At 39.4% G+C, this 19,660-nt stretch overlaps 1 long non-coding RNA gene across 8 annotated transcripts in view; it reads left to right on the top strand.

The window, feature by feature from the left end:
• LOC127382431 (uncharacterized) overlaps window positions 1-19,660 on the top strand; it is a 177,584-nt gene that overhangs the window by 30,995 nt on the left and 126,929 nt on the right. For 7 of the 8 annotated variants that reach the window (XR_007888956.1, XR_007888954.1, XR_007888958.1 and 4 more), the window contains exons 3-4: window positions 18,336-18,424; window positions 19,257-19,367. This is a non-coding gene — a long non-coding RNA (uncharacterized LOC127382431). The remainder of the gene's footprint in view (window positions 1-18,335; window positions 18,425-19,256; window positions 19,368-19,660) is intronic. The other variant, XR_007888953.1, reaches the window with a different exon arrangement.

Below are 19,660 nucleotides of genomic sequence, written 5' to 3'. Positions count from 1 at the left end.
AACTTTTCTTGGCTGCCTTTCAGACAAATGAGTTAGCAATTTTACCCTGCTGTGACTCTCTGAGTCCATGAATACACAACTAGGAGGGAAAAAGAAATGAAGGAGCCCTCCATTCATGGGTAGCATGAATTTAGTTTGGCTTAAGCAGTTAGGACACTGCATCCTCTGGCCATGTTTCTCTGTCTATAAAAGGGGAAGAATGGTACTAAGTAATTATAAAAAATTGGATTGCAAAAGGGCTTCTTACTATATTGAATGTAAGGGTGCATACACAAGTTTAAGTTCAAGTGTGGCTTTTTGACAGCAAGATGGTATAGGACATATGAAGAGGTTAAGAATTATGTAAAGAAATGTGCCTATTTTAATAAGCATGACATACTTAAAAGTTCTCATAGCATCTGAAGCACTTTGAAAAATTTCAGATAGATGCTGTGCTGAACATGACGATTTTTAAACCAGTAGATTAGATTAAGACACAGGAACTTGAAATATAAATACTTTTAAATAATATCTCTGTGTTTAAAATAAAAAATTACTTTTAAAACAAAGTAAGGTTAGTATTTTTTTTTTTCAAAAACAAATAACACAGTTCCAGAATAAGAATAACTACAACGATGGACTAAAGAGAGGAAGGCATGGCAAATTAAGAACCAAACTGATGAAAAAACAGTTCTAGATTTGTTCTGGTTTTTCTGGAGTAGAATTATAGAATAAATTTCTATTCGGGAAAGATGCATTTTTTGTAAGACTGCAGCTCCTGATTCAGTGAGAATTAAGTTGATAAGACATTTTGTTTTAATTTGTGGCTAGGGCTGGGAGGTTCAAAAGCCAAGGCAGCTGACCCAAGCTGGCCAAGAGACGTATTCCATACTATAAACATCACTCTCACTATAAATGGGGAAATTTGATGTGGAAAGGGCTCTCTCCTCAATGGTCTCCATTCCTGAAAGGTCTGACCCATCCTTCTGCTCCTGAGGTCTCCTCTCCGATTTGCTGTGACCATCTCATTCTCCCTGGAGCTGTGCTGCTCGCAGGGTTTGACGTCCGACATCCACTGCTGGGAGGGCACAGCCTGGGGCCACTGTATGGGCTGAGTATAAGTTTGTGTATTTTATATTAGGATTGGTATTAGTTTTTATTATTATTCTATTAAATCTGTTTCCATTTCAACCTGTGGGTCTCCTTTTCTTTTCCCAATGCCCCTTCTTGGGTGAGGGAGGGGTTATTGGGTGATAGAACAACTGCCTTAGCAAAGAGAAGATTCAAGGCAGGTTATATCATGGGACAAATCAATCTCTGTATGGAAAATATTTGAACCAGTCTTCTGGTCTAAATAATGAGCATTCCTCAGCGTTTACCCATAGTTTATTGAATTATATTAGTTTAAATACTAGTGCTGACTGTGGAGATGGAGCTATAAATCGATGCCAAAATGCATTAACTGAATGGGATAACATAAAGTTCCGATACAGAGTCCTACTCCTTTCTTAGATTTTAAAAAAAATGTTACTTGTTTAAAACTTCTTTTTTCTTGCTTTTTTTATTCCCAGTTTTAGTCTCCTGTTATTAGGCACTTGGATCCACAAACAGTTACTCCTTGTCTCTCAAGCACTCATTTAAAGCAGGTTTCTGCAGACTTTTAGAAGTCCCAGATTAACCAAAACTTATGATTTTGTGCTTGATGATCATCATTATGCAAGAAAAAGAAAATAATGTCATCTCTTGACATCCATTCATTCATTGTCATCTCCACTGTGCTAACTTACATATGCAAATGGTGCCACTGTGGTCCACCAGGCAGAATGCTGAGCAATGTACTTGCGCGTGATACACTAAATGATCATCACTTTCTTAGAAGGATTAAGTCCAGTCATCAAGTAGGTAAAATTTGGTTGTAATTGAATGAGTTACAGAAGCAAAAATTTGAGACTTAACTGATTTTAAGCAGACTTGCAAATTTGCAAATTATAGAATTAATAAAGTAGAAGAGAAAGTCATCCTTTGCTGTATGTCTAGTCCTGCCTGGTGCTGAGGACTGTCTGCAACTGATGCTTCAGTCTTAATGAGTAGCCTCTCTGTATGTTTATTTATGCTTTCAAGCTACTGTCTATATGTGTCTGGTAATGGTGAAAAATGTCTTCCAGGTGCAGTGTAATGTAAATGTGGAAGACAAAGCTCTGAGGGACAGAACTGAATTTTGCAGCTGACAGCTGCACATATGAAGTCCCCTCCTGGAGTAGTTTAATACAGTCCACAATCAATTAATTACGTTTATAGTTTGTGGAGAGAACTGCAAAGACTGTCAGGTGCAATTAAAAAAAAACAAAACAGCCAAACAAAAAACCCTGTGTTTTTTGAAAGACATAGATGGAAATGTGTATATTCCATTCTTAAAATAGTTTTATCTATATTATTAGTATCTCAAATTATCAGAATGAAAAAAATTATATGACCTCCTATGTTTTTTTTGCGTCTTCCTCCTTTGACATTTATGTTGGCCTAAATAGTGAAAATAATTAAACTGCATCTCTTCTCTGCACAATGTCTGGATGAAAAGAGCATTTTAGAGTTCACTTCTTGTGTCAGTGAATTTCAGATCAAATCTGATCAAATTTACACAGAACATTTAAAGAACATTTAATATGATGTAGATTTATATAATTTATTTTTAGATGGATATGACATTACACATCACTGTAAACTGAAGAACCTGAATTTTGAGCCTGGAAAAAAAGAATTCATATATGGTGTAATATTCTTCCTTTTCCCACTGTAATATTTTTTGCTTATCCATCAACACCCTTTAATATGGAATTTTGCAGTCAAAATGCCTTGATCATTTTGCCAAGCTAACTGTGCTGGCTGCGTTGAAAGGAAGGGGACTGTCATTCTGCCACAGAGAGCTAGTTCTAATGTGATAAAAGAAGTTTAAATCAGTACACCCAGCACCCAATTTGCAGGCTTTGCAAGCATCCAGCTGAGCAACTAAATCTCTTAACACATGTCGATTTACGCCTCCTTTTTAAACAATTTCCAGCTCTGCTGCTTAATCTAACAATAGATATTATATCATTTCAGAGTCAACCTATATGTAAGAATTATGGGTTTGAGATTCACTCTAGGACTTTCCGGTACACTGAAAACAACCCCTGGTATACGAGATTTCCAGAATCGAAATGTGTGCCTCCAGTGTGCCTGGAGCTTAGGGATGCAGCATGGAGAACCACTGCACCACACAGGGTCTTGGGATTGCTTTATCTGAGCCCAAGCAAGTCAGAGAGCAGGGTGTGCCAGGGGCTGGCTCAAGCAGCTGATTCAGATATTGGCTGCTTTGTCAACAGTTGTTTTGACCAAACTGTCTCCAGTAGAGATCTGGCCTTGAACAGCTAACATGGAATGCTTCTTTCAATTAGCTGTCCAAAGGGATGCTTCATTCCACACTGAGAGCCCATTTGTGTGGTTTTAGAGCAGTCTAAACTGTAACTCCCAGAACACTCTCAGTGCAGGAAAAGCCCAGAAATAGCCCAGAGAAGCTATTGTGCCTTATTTTGCTCTAACTTCCAGCCTTGACAGTACTCCAGCTTAACCAGATGGAAGATGGGACAAAGAAAATCCACTGTTCAAGTGTTTATATTGCTCTTATGGATTTAGAAAGTTCCCTATGAAACACAGTTTGAATAAATCTCAAAACAATGAATAAATAGATAAGTGTCTAAACTTCCAAACCCATCTGAATCTCTGTTTTGCTCTAGCTCTTGGTCAGCCTCCAGGCTTGCTGGGGGTTACAAGGTCTAAGTCCTTTGGGTTTAAGCCAATTGAACATTTTCCTCATGCCTATTTTACATCTTCTCCATTCATGCTCCTTCATGTGCCATGGCTTCTACTTTTGTTTTTTAAGGTATTAGCCTTGGTACTGAGTTGCAGTTGGGGAAATACCATCACTTTTCATCCACTCAGATCTATGACACACGGGAATGAAAATGAAAAACAGGAATGTCCACTAGAAACTGTCTGCAATTTACTGTGCATGGCAGTACTGCACTCCTGCCACTGTGCAGCATTCCATGAGACTCTAAATTAAACTCATTAATGTGATTTAGGGTGATACCTGTTTCTTAAGCAGCAGTCACAGTTTGCTTCTCTCATCTGTTTCCAGGAGTCTTCCTTCCAGGTAAGAGCCTCTCTGCTGCATGGAGGGCTCTTCTCTGCTTTTTGTAGCTGTGGTTTGGCAAGAGGAAGGCAGTTTATTGCTGTTAGTGCTTCTCATGTAAACCTTCCTTAAGAATCTGGGAGGCCCTGGGTGCCAAAGCAGCATGAGAGCGAAGACCTTCTCTTAGTGGTTGCTGGTTGCTAGGGCTATATAAAACATAGTTTCTTCGGCTTAACAGCCTAATAAATTAGATAGGCCAGTTCAGTTTCTTGAGAGCTGTTGAACTCAGAGGCCTCCAGACACACATTTTATTTGCACCTGTTTAGCTGTGGCGTTTTTTTTCGGGTATTTTTTGAAGAACCAGAAGCTAAAAATTCCGTTTCAGTTTTCTCTTATCTCCCCAAATGAAAGTTGTGTTTCCATTAACAGATACATGTCCTTGACCCAGCCCTGTTGCTAATAACTCCTTATTATTATTATTCCCTGGAGCTTTTTGTTAACTTTCTTGGATTGCCTTGGATATTCTTTTACCACTCTCCCCATTTTGGTTATCCTTTCCTCCATGGAAGTTCACTCTATTTTTATCTGCAGTTTGCGTTGTACAACAAAAGTGTCCTGGGAATTCACAAGGCATTGCCAAGTATTAAGTTATTCTGCTTCATGTAAGCTCTCTTCCTTGTCTACATACTGTATTGAAGATCTGCAGGATGAGGAATCAGCCTATTTGCAAAGTACTGTGCTCACCAATGCTTCCCAATAAACAGTAGCAACCTGACTAATCCATTTGGTTTCTTGAGATTCCTACATTAAGTAGAATTTTGTTATATATGGATTTTTGAGCATTCTGCAATTAATATTTTCATTGGGAACCACTTTGATGCTACTGCACAGGTGACAAACCAAGAAACTGCTCTCTGTAAACTGTTAAAATGGCTAAGAACTGCCTTAGCTCGAGCAGCAAGGAACAGGGAAGTGTCTTAAGAGAAGTGCAAGTATAATATGATGGTTCCCTAGATCATGCTCTCACATATTCCAGTTCACAGACTTCCTGAAACACATCAGTCTTTGGTATTTTCTTCTTTGTTCAATCACTTTCTAAACTCATGCAGACTTACTAGTTTTGTGCATCCTGCAGCAAGGTATTCTTCACCTCTCTTCCTCTTCCAAGGGAAGTGTTTCTGCCACGCTTACTTTTAACCTCTCACCAGTTCACCATTTTGAGCCAGTGAAGTCTGGGCATTTGTTCCTTGTTCACTTATTCACAGTTTACTAGATCTTTTTGCTGTGCACCCTCAGCTGGACTCCAGATACAAAACTAGTAATGTCAGCTGTTCCTTATAATGGCTAACATTCTGAAACTGGCTTCAGGTAACTTCTGTAATTGGCTTCCTTGTTGTTTTACTTCTCTGTCATCTTTTCTCAGCTCCTTTTGGGGAGGAGAACCAGAACAGATACAGTATTCATGAAGAGATATATGTGGTGACAGAGCAGGGTTAGCTCTGTTAGGGCAGTTCAGCCCCATTCAGCCACTAGCTCACTTCACCCTGATGGGATGGAGAAGAGAATCAGAAGAGTAAAAGAGAGAAAACTCCTGGGTTGAGATAAAGGCAATTTAATAGGTAAAGCAAAAACTGCACATGCAAGCAAAACAAACTAAGGAATTCATTTGCTGCTTCCTATGGGCAGGCAGGTGTTCAGCCATCTCCAGGACAGCAGGGCTCCACCAGACCTAAAGGCTACTTGGGAAGACAAATGCTGTACCTCTGAGCATCCTCCCTTCTTTCTCCAGCTTTTATTGCTAAGCGCAATGTCATTCATATGTCTATGGGATATCCCTTTGGTCAGCTGGGGTCAGCTGTCCCAGCTGTGTCCCCTCCCAACCTCTTGCCCAGCCCCAGCCCACTCTCCAATGGAGCAGCATGAGAAGAAGAATAGGTCTTGAAACTGTGCAAGCACTGCACAGCAATAGCTAAAACAACTGTGTTATCAACACTGTTTTCATCAGAAATCCAAAACACAGCTTGATACAAGCTACTATGAAGTCTACTCCAGCCAAAACCAGTATAGCTCTCTTCACATCATTCTGAACATTTGATTTATTTATTTGGCTCCTGCTCAGTGTCATGCTGATATTTTTCCTTAAGTTATTTATTGTAAGCTGGAGTTCTTAACCTGGTTGGGAGTCAGCTCTGAACCCGCTACTGTAGATGTAAAACTTAGATTGTTTTTCCCTGCTTGCATCCTTCTCCATTTATCTATATTGAATTTCACTGTCAGTGTTTTCTAGAAGTTGTGTTAAAACAACACAAACAGCTGTTAACTATTAAACCTATACATGTGTTCAACTTTCCATATCAAAACCTTTCACGGGGGAAACTGCTAAATATCAGATTGAATAAAGAGACCTGAAAACTGGATAGTACTTAGTCAAACTGTTCTGAGTTGCATAATAATGAGTGGCATACATTGAAGGAATAAGGTGGGAGAAACTGTGGAAAAAGAAGAATATAGGTACAAAAGCCTGTACAGGAGCATTGTGACGCTAGGAATATGAATGTGCCATATGAGTATGGAGTTTGGAACCATGCAGTTTTCTTGAGATCTGGATGCTTTCTACCTTACTAGAAGAAAGCATAGCACTGTTCTGTTTCATTTTGTTCCACTTCTTTCCACACTCCCCCCTCTGTTTTTTTTTAAATCCTGTCTGTTTCTTGCTCCTTCATTCTAGGACTCAGTGTAGATGTGAAGATGGCTCATTGCCACAATGGGGTGTTGAGGTTCTGTGACTAGTCCACCTGGATGCATTGCAGGCACATTTTCAGTCTCTGCTATTTAGTTCAAGCAAACTCCAGAAGCATGCACACTTGGGAGATTTGTAGCCTCCCGCTTCATTAGACAATAGCTCCTATAAACATTAAGATGTTAAAAACTGTCTGTGAGGCTTAGCTTTCCTGTATACCTGAGAGTATCTCTGACCATAGCAGAGTGGCATTTGGCCTTGGAAACATGCACAATAAAATCGAGTTTGTATTACTGACATGGTAACAGCTCGATAATGTACAGACTGACATGATTTGTTGTTAAGTCTTCAGAAGGAGCTGCCACAGATATTGTACTCAGACCTGCTTGTTAACCTGTGTCTCTCATTGCCATGATACACAGTAAGCACTTGTGGCATCTCATCTTGGTGCCTCTGATGCTGCAAGGTCTTTCTTCCTTAGTGCTGTGATTTGGGAATGCATGCAGATGAATTGAATTCTGCAGTGCTGTGGTGGATCTTCAAGCACAAGAACATGCAGTAGACTAGTGAGTCTGAACAGAAGGGGAATATGGTGTTGGAGCACGTGTCTGACTTCGGTGTCTAGTGCTGCTAATGTGCCTGCTTTCACATGAGAAGTCAGATAAAAATGATAAATAATTTGGCTTTAAAATATTAGATTGCCTGTAACTGGCAAAATATAAATTATCACAGCTGCCAGGATAGTCTCTCCTACTCTTGTGTCTAGTCACTACTGCACAAGAAAAAATCATAAAAGTATGTAATAAAGCGAATAAAAACTGTGGTACCTGTGGATGCCACCTGGTGGTGAATACTCTGACCCTGATACAGCAAAACTTTTGAATGTGTGGTCGTTTATAAAGCACGGATGCTCCTCTGAAGTGTGTGGGTGTGTTACAAAGTTCCACAAAATGAGGTAGGCCTGTTGGAGGAATGAATCCTAGTATAGGTTCTCTTATGGCAATTTTCTGAATATTTGCCCCTCAAATCAACAAAGACTTGTCACAGTCCTGGGGACGACAGAGCTCATAGGAAGACTGAAGAACAAGGCAAAGAGCCCTATCATAGACTCAGCACACACAGGAACGCGCAGAAGTGCTGAGAATATCAGCACTCGGTATTTTCATTCTGATAACTTTGCCACAAATAAAAATTTCTGTTCTTGTGAGAACTCAAAATATAATTTGAAAGCATTTGGCTTGTAATTACACAGATGTGTGCAGAGGGGGCCAAGCATTAGCACAGTGCTGTGCCTGGGCTCGAATGTCCTTCTGTGGCTCATGAACTAAGGAGTGTTCTAGCAGGCACTCCTTGATTTGGTCATAGGTAGTAGAGCTCAGGGCCCTCTTCACATGTCTGTGGAGATCTGAAAGTTTAAAGAAATACCTTAATGCCTACAGCTAGCTCTCTCCCATCTTATGTTCAGCTGGTAAGGAATGGAGCTGATGGGAGACGCTGCTGCCTCATGTTTCACATCAGTATCCAGCCGAGGAGTGGCCCTGCTTTCAAAAGGCTGGTCACGGAGGAGATGAGGCACCATCTGCAGCTGTAACTTACTGACTTTGCCTGAAGCTACCATACCATCCCTTCTGCTGGAAAACATTAGGGACAATAACCTCCAGTGGAGGGACAGAATCTTGGAGGCCAGGGAGGAGGGAAGGGCAGGGCGAGGGGCCGTGTCTGCAGTTGGCACAGCAATTTGGGCAGCCACCACAGCGGTCTGCAGTCCATTTCCCACCTCCCTCATCCATTGCCTGCAAGATCAAAGGCAGTGCTCAAAGTGCTACCACAGAAGCTCTAACAGAGTCTTTACAGCAAGGCATGAGATTTCTTACCTCATATAAACCAAGCAGAAAATGGTGTAGTAAGATTAAAGCTGAGGAAAAGATCCAGAATTTCCTTTTCCCCTCTACCAATAAAACAAACTTTTATCTTAATTTCAGCCCTACACACATGAGTTTAGTATTCAAGTCAACAGTTCTTCTGAACTATATTATCTTGGTGCTGTTCAAAATCCCGTAAACCAGAAAGCACTAGATATCATTCCTCCACAGAAAGCACAGTGGGGAATAAGGAAATAAAGCTGAAACAGATAAAGATCTGAGTATTGATCTCGGCTTGTGTTGCCTAATAGAGTGTAACTCCAAAGGAATATTGTAATCACTGATGGAGGGGAAATCAAAATAATCTGGCTATCACTTTACATGTCTTTGTATTAGAAGGGTCATGTAGGCTAAAGAGTGCTAGGGTTTTGCTCAAAATAGCAACAGATTTTCATGAGGTGTATAGATTTACAGCAGCCTCCAGGAATGTGCTATAAGAAGCAGTTCAGTCCCCTTAGCACTGACTTCAAATGGGCTGTCACAGCTGTGGCTTTGTTGTGAACTCATGGCAGCTGCCCCAGGCTTCTCTGCCTACCTGAAATGTGTCTTATCTCACAGCTGCCATGTGAGGGGTGTCCCCCAAAATTATCATGCTGAAGTTAACAACAGGATTTTTTTGTTTATTTTTAGTGAGAAATTAGTACCAGAGGCCACATGTGAAAGGCAGTATTTTTCTAATGTGATATTTTCACAGTATTTTCAAAAGTTTTTTTGAAATCACTTGGGAAGACATTTATTATGCAATTAATTCATGTTAGTGCCTGGAGTTGCAGCTGCATCTGAGAAATAAGAATAGATATGACATTTTCTGACTCAGCAGTGATGGTTATCACTCTCACAGATAAAAAGGTTTTATTACAGCTTTACTTCTGCTCAAATCACAGAACCTGTAGTTATAGGAAGGCAAAATGGATTCCATCTGGCTTATACGTTATCAACAATTGTTAACTTAACTTCAGTTACAAGGACAAATTGCCAAGGCAGAAATGAAGACCTTGAGGACAAATGCAGTTTCATACCTGTAATTTAGAGTGCAGTTTGGCTCACAAAATCTTTGCAATGAGTGATAAATGGGAACCTTGCCTGACTTTCAGATCAACTTTTAGTTAAAGTTTTCAGATCCACCAGCTAGAAAAAAAAAAAAAAAAAAAAAATTTGTGCTTGTAAACTGAAAAAAACTCTTATCTGAAAGCCCTCTGGACACTTTGAATACATGATACCATGATGCAGTTACTTTTCATGGCACAAACATCACCCTCATGGTTTTCATTATTCATGCAAACAAGATGCTGTAAACGCTGTCTCCTCCAAAACCTCTTTGAGAGGAGATTTCACTTGTGCCTTGGAAACCCTGCAGGCTCTCCTCTTGGATTTGATTTGCAAGGAAATACTGAGAGGCTGCCTCAGTGTTTTGGTGAGTGAAGGCGTATATATTCCTACAGCCACTTGTAGGAGCCCTGTTGTGGGCATGGAGTACTGGCTACAAGTATTGGAACAGCATTTCAGGATGTAAAAATGTGTTCAACCCTACAGTCAGAGTGTGTCTGAAGAACAATGATGAATGCCTCCTCAGCTCGAGAGGCTTATGGGAAAAACTCACTTTTTATATACTGAAACATGTAACAAAAGCAAGTTGAAGGCATAGGTGTTCAGTGTGCTACCGGCTGATCATACTGAATTCCTACATATTTATTAATCTGTAATTCACTTGGAACACTGAAGTGACATCCTTATTCTGAAAACTGCACTTTCTAAGCTGATGGTATGGCAGGAGGGCAGGCGGGGAAGGAGATGGAGCAAACAGGTGAAGATTAAGGATGATTAGGTTAGATTAGGTTAGAAGACAGGAAAAAATTCCAATACCAAATCTCAGGCAAAGACAAAGCTCTTTAACAGTAAAAATCCTTCTTTCCTGTCTTCTCTTGTTTGTGTGTGTGTGCGCCAACAGCAATATTAGAGTCATGTCGCTTGCTGCAGGTCTTGGCAGTCCTATAATCCATGAAATACCTTTATACCAACAATTGTGGTTGTGGTACCTCTCCCTTAGTATTTTTCAGAATGAGAAAACATGGTGTGCCTTAAAGATGAGGTGATTACTGAAAAAATATTAGTGCTACTGACTGACCAGGGACCTGAAGAAACACTTCAGCAAAAACTTAACTGTGAAATTCTGCTTAAATCCCATTGTTTTAACTTGCTTTAAGCTAGGAGTGCACTGAGTGTTTCCCTGCTTCTGGCTTGTTAGAACAGCCCTACTGCTCCAGTAGCCCTTTTCTTGCTGCTCACCGGCGACATGCACTATGAGAAAATGAAGTATATTTTTTTTTTCCTAAACTGATATTGAAACATAGGTTATGGAATAACCAATTTTTAAATTGTATTTTATACACCATTGAGTAGAAATTCTCATGGCTTCATCGCAACCCAGATCTCTTTTATTAAAAGGCATTCTTTCAGTCCCAGTGTGAGATCCTTCTGTATTGTGAGTTATTATACTCTAAATATGTGTGCAAAGCCAGATTAAACTAACTCTCCTTGTGTATTTTTATAACCTGCAGTCAGTTGAATCTGGGCAGAAGCTACAAAACACAGACTAATGTACTACTGTGTTTTGACTGACATAAATAATTTATTTATTCTGCTTAAAAAAAAAAAAATTATCCTTAAAGACAGACTGGAAAAGATTACTTCTAATGAAGTTGCTGGCTTTTTTCTAGTTTCCATTTCAGAAAATAGTGATTGAATTTTTGTGAACATTCACTTACATTCAGTGAAGTGATGGTACGCTTTTGTCCCTTACACAGCGTAGTGAGATTTCTGTACCTAATCGAAGCTGCTAAAATGTTATGGGCATTAAATTTGTGTTAATGAGGTGTTCATTAATGCAGGGAAGAACAATAGCCTGTCACTTCTTCATGAACTGTTCTGACAATTTTGCTGTGCTTGGGGTGTGAAACAAAAAAGCTGTAGAGATGTTGTCATTAGTAAGATTTATAGCAGGAAAGGCTATGGTGACATAGACCTGTTAGGACTACAATTAGATGTAAAAGATCATCCAAAAGAGTACAATTGCAGGCAATTAATCTAATCAAATATGTGGAAGTGACACTTTTCAGAGACACACCAGGGAAAAGAAATACTATTCTCCTGTGGTATGATTCACATGTGGTGCTAGTGGTCTTGGTACTGCTTCCATAGATAGAAATGTTCTTTTTTCCTCTATAGCATATTATTTTCCCCCGTGTTTTTCACCTTTAGCCTAGAGAAAAAAAAAAAGACTGTGTATATGTAAGGGGTCTGAGAATTAGTTTATGCTGTCACTTACATTTCAAGATGTTTTAGTTCCATGTTTGCCTAGAGTCCTTGAACAAATATGAGTGTTCTTACTCAAAACATACTTTTAAGAGTAGATCTGCAGAGTGTTTCTTATCTTGCTTTTATTTGTAAAAGATGACTGATGACCAAAATTATGGATTTGAGCATATTGAGTGACAGTTGACTTCCCCAAGAGCTTTTCAGAAAGGAAATTCATTTTGTACCCTAGATGTAGCCAGATCTGGGGATCTAATTGCTGCTGAATACTGTCTATCGAAACAGTTATTGTAATCCAAGAGGATTAATTGCTTCTGAGAGTACAACTAAAGTAACTAAACTCATATTAGAAAAAATCATGGGGATTTCTTCTTTGTGCTTTAGGGCACAGACTAAACAGATGAGGGAAAAATATAATTCAGCTACATATTGATTCATAATTAGTCCCACTAGTTTGTTTGTTTTTTTCTTTGGGAACACTCAGTAACAGCCAATAGTGGCAGCAATAGTCTAAATTACTGATTTATTTTGATGTGTTTATGTTTTTTTTAATATGAACTCTGTTTAAGAAGACAATTTTTTATCATGATGATGATGTTGCACAAAAATTGGTTTTGTATCCTCTCGCACAAGGATTTACAAATATTGTTTTGAAATCGGTCTATGAATTTTTGTTCTTTTTAGATGAAAACAGAAGGAAAAAAATGCAGGCATTCTCTACCAAAATCCAAAGACTGAGTAGTAAGTGACTGGAAAGCGTAACACTGAATCATTATCTAATTCAGCTTTAACTGTAAAGAATAAAAGTTTTTCACTGTCTCATTGCCATTACCTTCTTCCAAAGAAGGAGTAAAGAGGTACTGAAGATGTTTCTAAGTGAAGTACTGCAGCCTTTGTTAAATGGGGCACCAGATTCCTTTTGCATTTTTAAACTATGAAAGTGTGAAAAATTAATTCACATTCCACTCAAAACTGAGAAAATGAAGACCTGCAAGTCTATTTTTTCACACAGCAATAAAATTTTGGAGACATCATCTATATCTTTTACTCAAAGTACTGTATAGGACTGTGCATAAAACTGGATCCCTTGAGGGGATAGGTTACCCATAATGAAGAAGCCTCTTGAGACACCTATGAGGAGTTTTAGTCTTTGAGAGCTTCAAGTTATCTTAGAAAATGAGTGCAAATGTGATAAACTGTCATTCATCTCCTTTGAGTTACTCTATAATTCCTCCCATCTTTTCTTCAGACCTATTTTTTGCTAGCGTTATGCCAGTGTCTTTTGGTTCCTTGTGTGGATTCCCATGCTTTTATGTAACAGTCTTCTTTTTCAGTTTCATTTAAACCCTTTTCTCAGTTGCCTGAGTTGTGAATAAAATCAGTTGGTTTTATCTTTTAAAAACTGCCTATAAAGTGTCATACTGCTATAACTGGCCTACATGCACCTCTTAGTTCTTGTAGTTCACAAGCAAACTTGCCAAAATAAGAAAAATATTGGAAACTTTGTGTAACTCTGTTACTCTGTGGACCACACAGACAATGAGAGCAAGTTTTCTCTCATCTGCCATTTAAATGTTTGGAGAAGAATTATTACTTTGTAAGATTAATTATGCAGAGGTTGGATATGTCATCTTTAAGGTTGTCTTGAGGGGGTTTTTTTTGCAAGCAATGGAGAAAGACTAGTCACTTCCAGGGGGATGTTTATCCACTTATTTTCTGATTAAATTAGTCACCCTTAGGAACAGACCAGCTTTCCCCTTTCTAAATTATAAATGGACCATTAGTGTCACATGTATGCCCACGTTTTAGATTACAAAAGCTAGATGAGAGGAATCTCACATATGAGGTCTTTGTACTGCCTAAGGCACTCAGTAGGCAGACTGAGTAGATCTTATTTACCTTAGGGTTAAGATTACTTCAAGACTGTAATTTAAATCAGGGTTTTGGATTTCCTAAAAGCAAAGTGAATGAAGTTCAAATAGTTCTCTTAAGGTATAACCTCCCCTCAGTGGAGATGTATGGGAATCACAGGCAACATAAACTAATGCAGATCCTATTATTTAATCTCAAAACCTAACTTGGACATCTTGCTTTTAAGCCCTGTGTAGTAACTTCCTTTTGAAAAATTGCTTTCAAGTACCTCGTTTGACAGTGATGATAAAGAGTGATCTAAATATCCTCTTTTTTCAATTAACCTAAATCTCTTTCTTCTGTCTACATTCCTTTATGCTTTGTGGTGTTGCATGTAATATTTAAGAGGGCTACATTGAAGTGATGAGAAAGGGAGTCTTCCCATTTTTTTGGTGGTCCCTCTTTTTGTTTTGTTTGTTGGTCCATGTTTCCACTGCTTGTATCATGCCTGTTATCATGGTCAGTGGTATCCTAAATCTATAGAGAACTTTGAAGTCCTAGGGTTTTCTCTGTGTAAAGGTCTGCTTGCAGGATAGGAAGTTTAGGGCTCAAATTGCTGGGTTCTGTTTTATTTAGAGGGCAATGTCTGAACCCACTGTTATGAAATGTGACAGGGCCTGACAGAACCTTAGTCAGTTTCCCCTCGTTTTTTTCCACAGGTATCAGTGAAAGAGAAAAAAGTTAATTGAAAACTGTGCTCATAAAACTCACAGAAAGTGGCAAGATGAAATATAGATTATGAGCAGTACTTTACATTTGTTTTAATTCCTCTTTTTATGTGTAGGAATGATCAAACTTCAGGTCAACAATGGTCTTTTAGCATTACTTCCACTGCATGAGTAACAAACAATATAAAAGTGTTGGCCTTTAAAGAGTCTGCATTATGAAATGTAGCCTTTTCCATATAATGACAATTGAATAAATAATATAACACATAAAAATGTTGTGCACTGTAATACAGTTTTTAATCTGTCCAATTTACCTTATGAAATAAAGTGTTTGAATCCGGTAATAAATCATTCCTGTAAGAAAGTTATCAATAGTTTCCAGCCTTACCACACTGATTAGGCACATGTGAGAATTATCACAGGTTGGTTAGACTTTTAAAATATAAACATGTATGTAAGGGACATAGGTTGTATAGTTGCAAAGTGCCCACCAATGGGACCAAATGATGAGGCATCATCCCATGTAAAGTTTGTGTGAGAGTCAATAGAGGCTGATTTTCTTATATTTGGCCACCATGCAGGTCAGGATTTCTTCCTGATACACTGACTCATGAACTTGTATGCTTTTCTTCTAGGGAGGCACTTGGTAATCCCTAGCTGTCCATTGGAAGAGGTAGCTTGTAACTCTCAGGAAAGGTTTCTGGCTTTCTGTGTTTTCCTTTTCTGTACAAATCTGTTCCAGACATAGGCACAGGTTATTCTTTTCCTGACTGGAATATCCTAATTTATGTTCTTGCATTCATTGTTGGTTACAGTGCATTTTCAGAGTACCTGAGCTGTAGACAGAGAATGGTCTGAGGAGATGATCTTACTGTCTCCATGGCATTCAGATATATGCACAGTATATGAATGGGATAGGGATATTTATGTGTTTAATCTTAATTCTCAGTCTGAATTTGACTTATACCTCTCTGCCCACAAATGCTTCCCTGTCAGATTTATTGGCACACTTCCTGGGTAGCTTCCAGCACCTCTGGTAGAACGAGACCATTAACAACGCTGTGGTTGGGATGTGTGGCCTTGAACTTGCAATCTTGTACCTCAAGACTGAATCGAACTGTGAAGTAACTTCTTAAAATTGACAGTAACACTTGTCACAGGAAGGGGCTGTTTTACAAGAGGTACAAACCCACTTTTGGGTATTGTTTCAAACATACCTGGGCCAGAAGGTCATTAGGCCGGTGAGATTCCCAGCAGCAGTTACTCTGAGAACTGAATGGGGCTTGATCTAGGTCTGTTTTAAAAGTTACAATTTCATTTTCTTCTGAGTCTCTGTTAGACCTGTGACACTAAGGAAATTCAGCAGTACAGATGGAGAGATGCAAGAGGCACTGGTATCATGGGGCTTGGCTTTCGAATTGATGGGTTAACTAGTAAATTCTCTTGAGGTTTTGTCACTTATGAGTAATGTAAGCCATTGCAAAACCCAGCCTCCTGGTTCTTTTATAGGCATTGTGAGTCTTTATTTTTTATGCTTAGCTCCTGTCATTTCACAGAGAAATTAACCTCTTCTTCTCTCAGAAAGGTTTTGATGCTCCTCATTGAATGGTGGTTTGTAAGAGAACTGAAAATAAGGATTTGTAATACAAACCTCTAAAGATATTGGTTTTGGTTTTCTGCTCATTCTAAGCTAACACATTTTTATCAAAAACACAATATCAATTTTTTTTTTCTTTTTTTTTTTTTTCTGAAATGCAGCATGTCAGCAAGTATAGTCCATTTCTGTAGTTGGTGTATTTTACTGTCTCCTCCAGGTGTAACTCAGATATTTGGTATCCTTTGAGTGTCTCTGTCAGATTGTCTTAGCAGCAGCATCTCATCTCACCTCAAATCAAAAGGCTTCTCCATGGAAATGGGAAAAGGCTGGAAGGCTGATGCTTAAAATAAAGAAGAGAATAGAATAATCTTTTTTGCAATGATTGCAGTGCCCATCAGTGCTGTCTGAATGCGAGCAGCACTTCTAACAGCAGCACTGAAGGTTTGCTCTAAGGACACTGTTCATAGGAAGCAGCAGAATGATTCTGCAGATGGATGGTGCAAGGTTAGGCACACTTGTTGGCTCCTTCTTCCCCTGACTCTTGTTTTCATCATATGGTTAATCTTTTCCATAGCTTTCCTGAGAACAATTCAGCTAAACTGCCTGAGGCAGAAAGGAGCTCCAGCAAAGCATGTGTAATGCAAAGGCGATATCAAAAAATCTCTCTATTTTTGCTATGATAGAAGTTAGCCAATGGGGCAGGAAATAGGCAAAGAAACTTTACTGGCAATTACAGCTATTTTTCTGAGTTTTAATTTTGGGTAGGGAGTTGGCTTATGTTTACGACTTAGCAGTTAAAACATTCCTGCCTGGACTGATAGTAGTTGCTAGCTGTAGCAGATGCAGCAGGGAGATGCCCCTCTTTGGCTGCAATACCTCAGCAAACTTGCTTATCTGTAGCTGGGCTATATTCTAAAGCATCAGTGTCTGCTCTGCAAAAGGGAGTGTCTCTGATTCCCTTTGAAAAGTCTTTTGTTTTCATTTTTTGGGGAAAATGATCACAGAGCTGTGTTTCAGCGATTCAGATTTTGTGGTGAGCCTAGCTGTGCAAAACTGAGTTTATGTTAGGTACAGCCTCAGTGGCAGAAGATCATTATGTCCTTCATTAAGCTTTATAAATACTAGTCTTAAAGACTTAATAATAAGAATGTCCCTACTTAATGTTGAAGATATAACCCTCATCTGTGCACTTTCAAGTGAAATAGAGTAGAACAACTAAGCTACCTCAGCAGCTACTTAAAGAAAAACTAAGCCTGAAATATCCAGTAAGTTTCTATGTAGTAACTCAAACTTTCTCAGGATTTTGTTTTGCCTTAGCTATCCTTTATACAGATATACTAATCAGTGGTAGAAGCGGAGTGAGTGTCAGCTGGAAATTGGAGAGTGGTGAAGGACACGCATGTGTAAGCATTTCAGGATTCAGGAGCATGGTGAATGTGTGGTCTGTACTGTTCAGATGGCCTTGGCAGGATTGCTCAAAATCTGTTCTCAGCTCATCAGGCTGCCCATAGATTAGTCAGTAATGGGAGTGCAGGATGAAGTGCAGGAGCTGTGGGTATTTACTTTAAAAATGTAACAGCTAAGAAGAAAGAGTAGTGGTGCTCTTCTACATAGAATGTTTTATCCCTGGAACTGGGAGACAAAAGTGAATTCCTTCCTCAGTCTGGCAGTGCTCAGACATCTTTCAGGAGCTTGCTACGAGCAATGGGATGGTCATGGAAGAGTTCCCCCAAGGTTAGGTTGCTCTTAGTGGGTTCTATCTCTTCAATTTGAATGCAAACTGAAGCCCAGCCAGGCTGGCATTCATGGCAGGATATGTGTGGCCACCTTTGCAAGACCCATGAGGCAGGAGAGAGCAATCACAGGGAACATGCCTCAGCCCAGTGCTAAGGGTGCTGAGGGAGTCAGTGCAGATCCTGCTCCCACTGTTGCTTCATACTTTACCAGTGACTAGTGCATAGGCTGACCTGGGCCACGACATACAGGTGCACAGCACTGCCACCTTAATGCTGTTATTCTTTTTTCTTCATCCTAGAAATGAAGAGTGAGGCAGTGATCACCTGTGGCACGAACGTCTCAGAGCATGAAGCTGGTCCTAGGCAGAGGTGCCCTGAGCCACTGAAGGTATGTCCCTCCAGTGGGGATGTGAGCATGGCAAATGGCCACAGTGTCTTCTGGGGAGCAGAGGTGAGACTCATCCGAGGTCTCAGTCCTCCAAATGACAACTGGTATTATAAGAGATTTTGAACCATTTCGTAGCAGGAATCATATTTTTATAAGGAAACTGCCTCCTGACCTATGTGGCCTTCTCTTCCTGGCCATGTATCTCGTGCCTCTATTTTTGGAATAACATAGCTTTTCTTGTGATAGTTGTAACACTTGCTTACAAGGAAAACAAACATTAGGAAGGGTGATAATGAAGTATTTGTGCTCAGATATTTGTTTACCTACATATATGGTCCAGTATTCAGGATTTCAGTCCTTTGATCTAATGAGCACAGCTTTAAACTACGATATATGCAAGCAATGGGAGCACAGTTTGTCTGATCACATCTGTCATGTTATCTAATGAAATTTCCTGTTCTTCTAAAGACCTTATTCTCTGCATCAACATTAAACATGTGTAAAATTATTGCTTAATGCTTGTAATGTTAGTTCCCTAGGGGCACCAGTCAAGATTGGGACCCCCACTGTGCTAAGTGCTGTATAAATATGCACAATTTAAGGAAAGATGTGACCTGAAAAGAGACACAAAGGAGACAATTAAATACATCTGTTTTGAAATGATACACATTTGCACTGTTTAACTGTTGTCGTAAGTTGGTAGATGGCCTCATTTGTGCCTCAAACCATCATTAGTTGTCTGACTCTTCTTTTTATAGGCAAAACAGCAAAGATAGGTTTTGAGCAGTGATTTGGATTAAAAAAACCATTATATATGTGCTCATCTTGGTAGGGGAATTCTCTGTTGAAGTAGCGTCTGGACAGGAAGCTTAGAGACTTCTGGAGCATCTGGGAGTGTGGTCTGCTGGTAGAACAGGAAAGCAACGGAAAAGCATGGCAAACTGTAAGTGTGAGGCACCCAGTGGAAATACTGATTTGATTTACTGAAACACTGGAACTCAGTGGAAGGTTTAAGGGATAAATTCTAGTGTGTTGTAATTAGAGTAATGGAATGGTTTTGGTTGGAAGAGACCTTTAAAGACCATCTAGTCCAACCCCCTGCAACGAACAGGGACATCTTCAACTAGATTAAGTTGCTCAGAGCCCTGTCCAACCTGACCTAGAATGTTTCCAGAAATGGGGCATCTACAATCTCAGTCTGGAAGACGGGTTAGAAAAATTGCTTTGAAAGATGAC

This window comes from Apus apus, chromosome 3, assembly GCF_020740795.1.
Source record: "Apus apus isolate bApuApu2 chromosome 3, bApuApu2.pri.cur, whole genome shotgun sequence".
NCBI classification, from domain to species: domain Eukaryota; kingdom Metazoa; phylum Chordata; class Aves; order Apodiformes; family Apodidae; genus Apus; species Apus apus.
The sequence above is the reverse complement of the archived record's forward strand: the minus strand, read 5'-3'. Positions and strand labels throughout refer to the sequence as shown.